Source organism: Alligator sinensis, unplaced genomic scaffold (assembly GCF_000455745.1).
Source record: "Alligator sinensis unplaced genomic scaffold, ASM45574v1 scaffold1740_1, whole genome shotgun sequence".
Classification (NCBI taxonomy): Eukaryota; Metazoa; Chordata; order Crocodylia; family Alligatoridae; genus Alligator; species Alligator sinensis.
In genome coordinates, this window is record NW_005843154.1 from 133825 (window position 1) to 134114 (window position 290).

Here is a 290-nt window from a genome sequence, read left to right on the forward strand (position 1 = left end):
CCAAGTTGGAGAGAAAGACGGAGAGAGACGGATCTCTAAGCGCTGTGGGTCCTTTCGAACCCAGCGCGTCTTTCTTAAGAAGGCGATAGAGGCTCCCATTGCCGAACCCCCGGAGCCTAGCAAACTCCGGGGCACCACTTACCGACGGCCTCTAGCCTCTCCCCGTCACCCATCGCAGTCCAGTTGAATCCCTATCCTAGAACCCAATTTTTGAACCCACGGAGTCTTAACAGCTCAGGGGGACCTGGGAACCGAGTAACACTCACGGAGATACAGCTGCTCCGTGGGAA